Source organism: Oratosquilla oratoria, chromosome 41 (genome assembly GCF_046742065.1).
Source record: "Oratosquilla oratoria isolate Oo_2021 chromosome 41, ASM4674206v1, whole genome shotgun sequence".
Classification (NCBI taxonomy): Eukaryota; Metazoa; Arthropoda; class Malacostraca; order Stomatopoda; family Squillidae; genus Oratosquilla; species Oratosquilla oratoria.
In genome coordinates, this window is record NC_134817.1 from 35,159,531 (window position 1) to 35,171,751 (window position 12,221).

The following is a 12,221-nucleotide window of genomic DNA, read 5'->3' on the forward strand; positions in this document are numbered from 1 at the left end:
GGACATCTCCACCCGCACCAACAGACTTTTAGCACTAAACAAGTGTACCATCTGCTACTCGAACAGGCATCTGAAGAACCGCTGCGACTTCCAGGCAGGCTGTATGAAATGTGGCCAGCGCCACAAGGCCCCCCTATGCCCTCAAGCCATCAGCATAACAAGCAACGGCATCATCGTTTCCCCTACACAGAATGCAGTTCCTCCTCACCTCTGGAACCAGGCTCCGTTAAGCCACGCCCACACTCCCCCCTACAACGCGGCTTCATCTCAGCCTCCTGCTGGTTACCCACAAGCTCCAGGATACCATCCGTATTACCCCCCCTTCTATCAGTATCCGGGGGCCTACCCCCCTCATCACCAGTCCCCCTACCATCCTCCGTTGCAACCAGCGCCACTTGGCACGAGAAAAATGCAAGATGGCACCACAACCCCCACACCATCAACCTCTACCAGCTCCCACGACGCCCTCAGAGCACCGCCAGAGGTAACCCACGCCCCTGCTTCCACCAGTGCTCCCTCTTCAATCTACATGGCTCCCATCCTAGTAACTCCAACCGTCTTGGAATCCTCTTCAGCACCCACTGATGCAGTGCTTGAGCACCCTCTGACGACCACAGTCCCCATCACGACGTCGGTTCAAACTTCCGCTGTACCTGATATCCCCTTGCATCAGGACCCGGAACCAGCACCAGTCCTCGTCATTGAGAATGCACAAGTTGCCACTGACACTCCAAGCTCTCAGAGCACCTCTGCTCCCACCACATCAACGTCTGTCAGCTCTCACCACGACAGCTCCTGTGCCACGCCCCCAGTAGGTCACACCCCGGAAGCCACCTGCACCCCCTCTTCATCGCACTCGGCTCCCATCTTACCAACTTCAGTCAGCACTTCCACGGCACCAGATGCCACTTTATCTCAGGACCCGGAACCAGTACCAGTCCTCATTGATAATATACAAGTTGCCACTGACGCCCCAAGCTCTCAGAGCACCTCTACTACTTCAACAACGTCTTCTAGCACTCGCCTCGACAGCTCCTGTGCCACGCCCCCAAAAGGCCACGCCCCGGAAGTCGCCTGCACCCCCTCTTCAATGCACGCGGCTCCCGTCCCGCAAGCTGCAATCCGCACTTACACGGCACCAGATGCCACCTTATATCAGGACCCGGAACCAGTACCAGTCCTCATAGAAATTACTCAAGATGCCACCTATGCTTCTACTTCATCCACGGCTGTCAGCTCTCAACATGACGGCTCCTGTGCCACGCCCCCAGTAGGCCACGCCCCGGAAACCACCTCCACCCCCTCTTCATTACACTCGGCTCCCATCTTAGGAACTTCAGTCCGCGCTTCCACGGCACCAGATGACATTTCACATCCAGAACCGGAAGCAGTCCCGATCATCGTTGGGACTACACCAATTGATAAAGACGCTCGAGGTCCCCACATTACACCATTCGATCCTGGAACCACTGCTACGGTCCCCAGAGAAGACGACGTCATCAGCTCCGTAGGAGTCCGCACTCTTAAAGGAGAATACGAGCGGTCTGTCATACGAATCATCCCTCGAGAGATCAATCTGAGCGCGGACACGCCCCCTCATTCCCACGCGGACCGTCACGAACCGACCGCGGAGCACCTTCCCCCCGCGGGGGAAGGCGAAGCGGACACCGTAGACGACGGAACCTCTCCGGCGGCGAACGACCCGACTGAAATCGCCTGTGAACACGAGTACCTCACCACGCCACCTACGCTACAACCCCGCACGGCCTCGATGACCGACGTCACAACGAGAGCTTCAGCCACGTCACTCAACGAGCCAGCAGCGGCTCCATTAACAAGAGCGCGACCAAGAAGAACGGCCGCCTAGCAAGCCAGAAACTGGTTCTTTCACTCTTGATGAATGACCAGGCCGTCCACCCACCGCCCCCCCCCCTTTTTGGTTCATAACCTGTGTCACAATTTTTTAAATTGTGACACCCAGCTCGTTGTCTCCCTTCCCATTTTCTCGTCTGTTTTCTCTCCGTATCAGCCCTTAATTCCCCATACTCGGGGGAATTTCCAGTCCTTAAGACTTCTAGTAGCAACATCCTGTCTTTTCTCCTCCTCGATATCCTCTTTATTTGTCATGTCATTTTTGACAACCAATTCAATGCCTTAACGAAGGGAGAGACTTCTAATATCTAGAAACACACACACCCCCCACTTTTGATTTGTGTTCTCGGAGCCATGCTCAACGGTTCGCACTCACACAAAGCACTCAAACACACCCCCTTCCCGCCCCTGCGCGCTGCCACATATTTGATTAAGCTAGGCAATTAGAATTATTAGGACTGTGTTTAACCCGCTCGTGAACAGTGTCTACCTCAAAGAACACTTGGAACTGTGTCACCCTCCCGCATGAACATTATTCGTAGTACCCTTCGCAACTAGGGACGGAGACATAGTACTATTGGCAACGTCGGAAGCCGGCTAGCGGACATCGTGACCTGACCTGTCGCAGGACACAGGCAGTCTAAGCATCGAGTTCGAAAAAGGAGGTCAGACCGCTCGATCTCGGAAGAATAAGCGCGTCCTTTCCTCCCTCAAGTGACTGTTGGGGATTTATATCCTCTTGAATAAATCGAGTGTCGATTATTTGGGTATAAACCCCTCAAGCAAAAACTGAGTGTAGTGCGATTGACCGGGAAAAGTACGCCGACGAAGTGACTTACAACCCCCATCACAGCGCGCCCAGGCCGTCCACTCCCCGCCCCCACCAAACGAAGTGGCGCCGATCGTAGCTCAGCAGGAGATCAGGCTAATTGAAGAATTCTACTCAAGCAAGACAATTATAAGTACACATTAAATAACAATTTCTTAAGCTAGGAACGCGCGCAGGGAATAGATAGGATGTATGTATGTATGTGAATCCAACTGTTAAAACCCTTATTTAATGTCAAGTAGCTTAATTTTAGTGTTTAATTATTCAATTCATTAAAACTCACAATAGGAGTTCTGGGTTTCATTAGCCTAGGACGGTTCTCTTTATGAGTTGTCCCCACACCCCTCTTTGATTTACGTACATACACGCTTGCTGTGAGGAAGCAAGCGTGGTCCCGTGTGGTAATGCGAATTTCCTGGCCTTCGGTTCCCCACTGAGATTATCATCCTCCTCCATTCTTCACTCCCTTGAGGTACGTATTTCCCCACGTTCCCTCAACCACCTCCTCCTCCTTCCACTGTCCAGGAAATTTGTAATAACTCCCACCCATTCCATTTCCTATATATTCCACTCCCCTCCACCCTCCTCCCTTCCTCTTATCTTGGCACCTCCTGGATGATGGGTTATCCCTGCATCCTGTCCACTGCCCTGGGTCAGAAGCAGTGTCGCAAGACACAGTGCATCCACAGCAAGGCCGCTACATAAATTCGGCGACCCCTCCGCCTGGGGTATTGGCTGCATGTTATTGTGGCAAAGTAGCATGCAGTTGATACTTTAGGGTCTATATGGGGCGCCCCTATGGACCTGAGCCACACATCATTTTGTCTATGATAGAGGAAAACTGTTCATAGAGAAATGACGACACTTTTATGCTATGACTGTCCCTCCGTTATGTTGTCCCCCAACCCCTTGTTGCTGTCCTGTACCATTTCTCTGAGTATTCATTTTCTGTTTTCACCGACCCTGTGATGGGGGAAGAGAATGCTACCACCAAGTTTTTCCACTTGAGTCGTAGAAGGCAACAAAAAATGGGACGGGGATGGGATTAGGAGTCCTACTACCTGTAGCCCTGAAGGGGGACATTCCTAAAAAAGAAAAGTTTGGAGTAGGTGAAAGAAATGAGAGGCAAGATGTTAGTCAATTTTGCAGAGAATTACAACATGAGGATAATGAACACTCTTCCAAAAGTGTGTAGGTCATAAACGGAGCTGGAAAAGTCCAAATGGAACAACAAAAAACGAAATACTTCATATTAGGAGATGAGAGCAATGTTACGGTCATAAGGTAAACATAAGTAGTGACAATAGAATGGTAGGTTGCACGGCTAAATTCAATTCAGAGCAGAGAGAAATAAACTAGTTTTAAGAAAGAAAATAAGCCTTGCAAAGGTTAAGGATAATAAGAAATTTCAGCTGGAAATTAAAAATTGATTCGAAGCTCTAAGAACTAGCGAGGACACCGTCGAAGATATGAATTTGAATTTAGTGAATATCATTAGGAAGAGAAAGTAGGAAGTACAAAAATCATTTGAGAAAACAAATACTCCAAAGCTACAAATGACCTAATGAAAAAGATATTAAAAGCAGGAGAGACGATAGAAAGAGTAGAACTAAACAAGCTTAACAAAATGCAGGTATCAGAGAAAAGAAAGAAAAATGTGGATGAGAGGAAACTATTCGCAAAGGTAAAAGTATTAAAGGGAGTGAGCACAGACATGCTTTAGGCAAATGATATGTTTGAAAGATGGAAATGGAGAAATCGTTAAATGCAGAGACAGAATGATAAAAAGAAGAATTTTACCAATAGCTTTACTCATAGAAGACCATAGTTGAGTCAGTAAATTCATGTGTAGATGTTAGTAGTGTATCAGATTACAAAGGAAGAAGAGTGCTCTAAAAAATGTGAAACGAGGAAAAGCACCTGGGGAAGATGGTATATCGATAGATCTGTTGAAAGACTCGGGGAAATTAGTTCATATTAAGTTAGCTCATATCAAATTAGCTCGGTTGTACACCCAGTGCCTACGTCAAGAAAGCATTCCTGAATCGTGGTGCAATGCTATAGTGATTTCTGGTTTATAAAAAAGGAGACCAGAAGGACCTTAGTAACTATCGACCGATTAGCATGCTAACAAATGTATGTGAAGTGTTCTCCAAGATTCTTACAAATAGACTAAATCAAGTTTTAGATGGAAACCAACTGAGAGAACAAGCAGGCTCCAGGAGTTGATATTCAACTCTAGACCATTTGCAGGCAATAAACCAACATCGAGAAAATTATAGAATACAATATACCTCTGTGTTTAGCTTTTGTAGATTACAAGAAGGCCTTTGACTTGGTAGAACAAATAGTAATACTAAACTTGTTATGCAAACAGGGTACAAACGAACATCGTAAGTTGTAGAAATGATTTATGCGAAAGGTACTGCTATAATCCGACTATATAGAGATGCAGAAAAAATGAAGATTGAGAAAGGAGTACGGCAAGGTGATGCAATTTCATCCAAATTATTTACAGATTGTTTGGAAGATATTTTCAGAAGATTGAGTTGAGAAGAGATATGTTTGAAGATTAATGGCGAATATTTGAACCACCTAAGATTTGCGGATGACATTATTGTCATTCCAGAAAGAGCAGAAGACTTGCAAGATATACTGAGTGATCTAAACATGGAAAGTCTCAAAGTAGGTTTAAAAATGAATAAGAGTAAAACCAAAGTAATGTTCAACACAAAAGTTCAGTGCATATAATTGATGGTGAGCCTTGAAGAAGTTGAAGTATATAATTATTTAGGCCAGATGGTGAAAGTGATGAAAGATCATGATAATGAAATAGAGACGTATGGCATTTGGTTGGAGAGTGTCTGGTAAGTATAATAAAATCCTGAGAGGTTTTCTACCTTTATGTTTGAAACAGTTTACAATTGATGGATTCTGACAAAGGCGATGGAAACAAAGCTAAGGACTGCACAGAGGAGAATGGAGAGATGATTGATGGGAATAATGCTGAGAGACCAAGAGCAAGTTGGGTGAGAGAGCAGACTAGAGTGAAAGATATTGTGGAGGCGGTAAAAGAGAGGAAGTGGAATTGGGTAGGTAAATTAGTACGAACGACTGATGAGTCATGGAGCAAATGTGTTACTGAGTGGTCGCCACGATATAGGAAACGTGGAAGAGGGAGACGAGATTGAGAAGTTTGCAGGAGTGATGTGGCAGAGGTTGGCGCGGTTGTGTGAATGCTATGAAGGAGGCCTTTGTTCAGCAGTGGACTCGGGGTGGCTGATTATATATATATGAATTTTGGTAGGAGGCCATGTTGTATACATGATTTCAAGAAATCTACAGCGACAATGGCGTTGTTGAGTTTATATTGGAGCTTTAATTTCTCTCGTGCAACACGTTTCTGTGGTGGTTCCAAATAGATGAGAAGGTGTCCAAAAGACATTGGGTGCGGTTTTCTCTTTTTTAATTCTCCTATACGTATTTCGACCTTACTCGGTCATCCTCAGGGAGGGAGTAACAATAGTTGGTGATTACAGGGGTTTAAATACAGGCCGTATATTGGCTATCCATTATCAAAAACAAGATGAACTCCTTTACCGGCCAACCAACACCCACAAACACCAATATACCAACACTGGACCTGTACTACAAAGGACATATGAACACCGGCTACAAAGAAGACGAAAGAACACTTCAAAATATTATCACACGTAACATTCGACCCAACAACCCAGACACTAAGATACGCCTAATCGTATACTACAAAACCTCCAAAACACACACCCTGGTTATTAAGAACAACAGCCAGCCCCCCAACCCTCCTCTACAAGAAGTCAACGTCGTGTATAAGTTTGATTGCCCTGTCGGTGATTGTCAGCACCGCACCTCCTCATACATTGGCATGACTTCTATGACCCTCTCCAAAAGACTCTCATACCACCTCCAGAATGGCGCCATCAAAACACATATGACAAAAGAACACAAAACCTCCATCACCAGACAAACACTAAACGAAAACACTAAAATAATCTACAAAGCCCACGACCCCCTTCGCCTTAAGATGGCCGAAGCAGTGAACATATACATCGAGAAACCTTCCATTAACATACAACTCATGCCCACAACCACACTCCCAAGCAGTAGACGCACATAACACAAACAATAACACCCCTTTCCACAATCCACAAGGAAGTTGCTACTTCCACGTACGCAGCGCTACGGATCACGGCTACATGAAATGACCTCTCCCAGTGTTCGGCCAATGTACGGCCTGTATTTAAACCCTGTAATCACCAACTATTGTTACTCCCTCCCTGAGGATGACCGAGTAAGGTCGAAATACGTATAGGAGAATTAAAAAAGAGAAAACCGCACCCAATGTCTTTTGGACACCTTCTCATCTATTTGGAACCACCACAGAAACGTGTTGCACGAGAGAAATTAAAGCTCCAATATAAACTCAACAACGCCATTGTCGCTGTAGATTTCTTGAAATCATATATATATATATATATATATATATATATATATATATATATATATATATATATATATATATATATATATATATGTATATATATATATATCAAGGACTACTATTACACAGGACGTGCGCACCCAGATCCCTGGGTCCGCTAGCGGAGGCCATTGCTTTCTTTGTAACCTAACATTTTATATTGGACAAATATATCAAAACTAGAAACCTAACATTGTATATAGGACAAATATATCAGCTATTGGCTTATTCAATGCAGTATAAGTTAATGTAAACTTTTATAGTGAAATAAGAAACTATTTTTAAGGCACTGTTATGCTTTGAAATGCCAATTTAACCGAACTTAACAGGTATTGTACGAGGTTAGTGGACACCAGTGTTGGCGATTTTTTTTTCTTCATCTTTTTGAAAAATAGAAAAAATCTATTTGTTTTATTTAAATCAGATTTGTTTTATTTAGATTTTTATAAAAGCAACAGGACCACGAGCGTTGCTACTGGGAACTACAATAGGCACATGCACACATCCACGAACTCGGTCTAACGTGGAATTTTTAAAATATTGATTAAATTTTTCCCATAAGAAATAATTATTTTTATTAATCCGTTCACGTTACCATATAGACAATAAAAAAAATCGTCAAAACATTTAATCGGGTGTTAAAATTCACCTGTGCCAGTTATTCCTGATAAAATATGTCCATTTTCTAGCTAACTTTATTTAACCCTGTCGCTGTATCATAAGGAGTTGGTCAGCTGAATAAATTCGCGCGGCGTCAGCCAGAACCAATGAAGTATTTAGATGGTCTATTTTTAGCTTATTCCTGCATCAATCAATCAGACTGGTTCTTGAGTATCATTATATATTCAAGTGGCAAGTTATTGTTGTTTTGAACGACAGTCGCTTGAAATTGAGAAATCAGTTACCTATATATGACCACATTTAATTATTTTGTCTCTCCAATCTCATCTAATCTAATCTATCTTTGTGGGCTAAAACGCTCAAAGGTCCCACCCAGTAGCAATGCAAATTGCCACTCTTCGGAAATGATTCAATACTTACAACATTTCCTGAATACCACACACTTGGCATGACGACACACTTTGAATTGGTTAATCATACTGGGCAATTTTTCTTCTCACGCAACTAGAATATAGCTTCGCTTACAAAATCTAGACTTCTCTAAGAACATTTCAACAGTATATCTAACATTCGCATACAGTATGTTTACAGTCTTCAAGATCATCATTCGGGTTTGCTATGTATGTCAGAAAGTTATATTGACATTCGGAGAATTGTAAAATAAGATATTGTAACCGAAGTCGTTTTCACTCAAACGTACGAATTCTCAACTGTCGGCGCTGGTGAACCCCATGGAACCCATTGTGGAATCCCCTTAAACGTTCACAAATATTAAAGGCCAAGATGCTTCGCAACCTTTGAGAATGAAAAAAAAGAAAACAGGAGCAGGCACGGCATGCAAATTTAACCGTAGCTTTACGATGCCATATTGCAAAACAGCTACAAAATACTAAATTATAGTGGAATGGGATGGCCCCTTGATATTGGACGTCCGTAGGATTTTTCGTGGGGGGGGGGGGCGGGGGGGGGGGGGGGGGGGGACAAACAAGCTTGTATGTATGTGTATATATATATATATATATATATGTATATATATATATATATATATATATATATATATATATATATATATATATATATATATATATATATACATACACATACATACATACCAAGGACTACTAATATACAGGACGTGCGCACTCAGATCCCTGGGTCCGCTAGCGGAGGCCATTGCTTTCTTTGTAACCTAACAATTTATATTGGACAAATATATCAAAACTAGAAACCTAACATTGTATATAGGACAAATATATCAACTATTGACTTATTCAATGCAGTATAAGTTAATATAAACTTTTATAGTGAAATAAGAAACTATTTTTAAGGCACTGTTATGCTTTGAAATGCCAATTTTAGTCGGACTTAACAGGTATTATTGTATGAGGTTAGTGGACACCAGTGTTGGCGACTTTTTCATGTTTTTAAAAAATATAAAAAATCGATGAGATGATGATGATGATGAGATGGATGTGTAACATATGGGTGTATGTTACTTGGGTAATGGTGAGTGATGCGCAGTTTGGTTTGTACCCTTTATTCTGATTAAGATACGTATGCGTCGGCCTAAGGACGGACGTTGCGCGGTCCACCACGTGGGAGACCGACCGCGAAGGCCTAGTGACACGCTATAGTACAGAAGCCAGAATGACTGACTGAATCGGCCAGCCCATTCGGACAGGCAGTATATATACAAGGGACTAGCACGACGCCATGGCCAGACGCGACCTAGTTGCGGTGACCCTTTCTTGCCTTGCCAACCATTGAGTCAGATCAACTACCACACAACTCTACAATGCATGACCTTGCACATACAAGCATGCTTGTGGGGTACATGTACACCACAGATGGATGGGGTGAAGGGGGCACTGAGCAAGAGAGGAATGTCTGCTGAGCAAGAAAGGGATGGGGCAGGAGATAGGGATTAGTGGAGAATGGATGTGTATGGATGATGCTGTTGTGCAAGGAAGGAAGAGATGGGAGAGTGCAGGGGTGCTTATGTGTGAATCGTATTTTGACACGGCCCGAAGGGATTTCTCCCCGTCTTCTCTTTTTCTGCATGAGGGGATGGAGGGCGGGGGAGGGGGGTCGCCCATTAAGTGAACCGGCCTTGCTGTGGATGCACTATGTTTTGCTGTATTGCATTTGACCCAGGGCAGTTAGCGGATGCAGGATAACCCGCCATCCACGAGAAGCTGAGATGAGAGGAGTGCAATGGGTGGTGGAAAGGAGTGAAGTGGATAGGAATAGGTACGTGCCTCTGATTTGGCCACCACTTCCCTTGTAAGGGGGAAAAACTCTCGGTATATGGATAGATAGACAGACAAATAAGTGAGACAGAGGCCATATTTACATCGTAATAAGCTCACGACTATCTGGGGGAATGATTAAACTAGCCGAACTATAGCGTTGTGTTTTACGACCTTGCCAATGATGATAAATTTCACAATGGAAAGTGGGGGCGTGACAAAATATACCGTCCCTCTAGCTGTCCTCTCACACTATGCGTTAAATCGTGGGGAACTCACCCCGACGGGTCCCGCAACACACTCAGATTGAGGCGCGCGGGGCACTTGACGCGCGCCACTGTCCTCCCAGCAATGGTATATTTGTGACAACCAATTAAAAGCGTCTCACTCACCGTGTCACAGAAGTGTCAGCTCCACTAGCATCGTGAGGACGTTATTCAACTAATAGAACTATACAAGGATAACGTGCACCCGTGGCAAGTGAAACATCACTTGTACAATGCTGCGGCAGCTTTGATGAACCGAATAGTGCGCATCATTTAACCACGGCAATGGGTCACCGATTGAACACAGTGTCGGGAATAAATCCCGACAGAGGCATTTTTACAAATTAATATAGACATCTGTGGTTACGACCTCAGTTAATTTAGTGAATTGATAGCTGTAGAATTAGGATTAAGATTGAAATACAGCAAAGCATATCAAGCTGTATGAAATTTGTCTAGAAATTTAGTATATGAAAGCATGCATAACAAATTATAGTCTTACTTTTTCCATTTAGATAGAGTGGCCTATCATTTTTGTTTATATATACGAAAACATTATATAAAGGACTCGACACCCCTAGTTAGCTGGTTGTCTAACCTCTCTCAGGAATGTCGAGTTACCAACATATCATTTTCATTATTAATCTTTTTATTTACCACTTGGTGACTTCTCCGTCTTGAGTATTGGTTCTGGTGCATTACCATCTATAGTTCCCATGTATGGGGATTATACATAATATGTATCGTGCAACATTTTCACTTCAGTTAAGGTGAAGTTGTACCCCCCATAGACCCTTGGCAACGAGAGGTCAAAGGTCACTAGGCGTTTGGGGCCAGGAAGCCCCTGCCGCCCCTATAACGCAGTAGAGTACAAGTCAAGTCCAAGACAAGAGATGTAACTGGCCAGAAGTGTTAGTGATTCGTGACTGGGGAGTGACATGAATTTACTCCAATCACAGACCTCATATATATATCATGTGTGAAGTGCATATACGACGAAGCGTGTCTTACACCAGTGAGGGGATTCTGTGAGAGAACCATTCCCCTCAACACATACCTTTATCCTTCTCCCCATTCCCATACTCATCCTCCATGCCACGCCCGAAGTCGTCGCACACATCACCGTCATTAACCAGAACAAAGACGAAGATTTCTCCAAGTGGCCCCAAGGCCAGGGTAAGTCATAAATTGAGTTACGTGAAATATCCAAACCAACCTGAATGACTGAAATGATTACATATTTACAAAGATACAGGATGCCTTTTTGATGTCACTGTACTTTTCAGAGTTCGATGAGTCCCTGCCAATCACAGGTATGTAGTTTTGTTGTTGCTGAAAGTTGTATACAAGTTCACACAGAGTATCTCAGTGTGATGGTCACCTAGATTAACTTACACCGTCAACATTTTCATATTAAAAGAGATGGGAAATCTGTCGGAAGTCATAATATTCTCCACACACAGGAAGGGTAAAATGCGCGCACCTTTCACTCCCGCCAGGCCACCGATTCGAAAGACGTCTTGTTCCCCGTGCACCTCTTGCTTCTTACAGAGAATACTTGAGAAGTCGAATCGTAGCCGGTTATCCATAATCACACAATCGTTACAAATAGTTTTCTCTTTATTTGGCTCTACATACATTTCCAGAAGGGGTAACTTCCTCTTACCCTGCTCCCACGAGACACCGATGGTTGATAACCCAAAAATATTAAACAATGTAGTGATTCATGGTGGATTGTACTATTGAAGCCACACTGTTGCAGAGAAGTTAATGATTACTGGTATCTGAAGAATTATCAGTGTTTTTTATTGTCGAACATCAAATAAATATAGGGCACTATGAGTTAGTCCTACAGACACTGAAAA